Source organism: Bison bison, unplaced genomic scaffold (assembly GCF_000754665.1).
Source record: "Bison bison bison isolate TAMUID 2011002044 unplaced genomic scaffold, Bison_UMD1.0 scf7180017491240, whole genome shotgun sequence".
Taxonomy (NCBI): domain Eukaryota; kingdom Metazoa; phylum Chordata; class Mammalia; order Artiodactyla; family Bovidae; genus Bison; species Bison bison.
Genome location: NW_011390365.1, coordinates 1 through 642, shown reverse-complemented (window position 1 = coordinate 642; position 642 = coordinate 1). Strand labels below are relative to the sequence as shown.

At 46.9% G+C, this 642-nt stretch overlaps 1 pseudogene across 1 annotated transcript; it reads left to right on the top strand.

Moving 5' to 3' along the window:
• Positions 1-6: 6 nt before the first annotated feature.
• On the top strand, positions 7-637 carry LOC104993187 (annotated as a pseudogene). The gene has a single exon (XR_825805.1). The product of XR_825805.1 is annotated as an elongation factor 1-alpha 1 pseudogene (transcript).
• Positions 638-642: the final 5 nt, after the last annotated feature.

The following is a 642-nucleotide window of genomic DNA, read 5'->3' as shown; positions in this document are numbered from 1 at the left end:
GAAACAACTAATTGTTGGCGTTAACAAAATGGATTCCACTGAGCCACCCTATAGCCAGAAGAGATACGAAGAAATTGTTAAGGAAGTCAGCACCTATATTAAGAAAATTGGCTACAACCCCGACACAGTAGCATTTGTGCCAATTTCTGGCTGGAATGGTGACAACATGCTAGAACCAAGTGCTAATATGCCATGGTTCAAGGGATGGAAAGTCACACTTAAGGACGGCAATGCCAGTGGAACCACCCTGCTTGAAGCTCTGGATTGCATTCTGCCACCAACTCGCCCAACTGACAAACCCTTGCGTTTGCCTCTCCAGGATGTCTATAAAATTGGTGGTATTGGTACTGTCCCTGTGGGTCGTGTGGAGACTGGTGTTCTCAAACCTGGCATGGTGGTCACCTTTGCTCCAGTCAATGTAACAACTGAAGTGAAGTCTGTAGAAATGCACCATGAAGCATTGAGTGAAGCCCTTCCTGGGGACAATGTGGGCTTTAATGTCAAGAACGTGTCTGTCAAAGATGTCCGTCGTGGCAATGTGGCTGGTGACAGCAAAAATGATCCACCCATGGAAGCTGCTGGCTTCACAGCTCAGGTGATTATTTTGAACCATCCAGGCCAAATCAGTGCTAGATATGCACC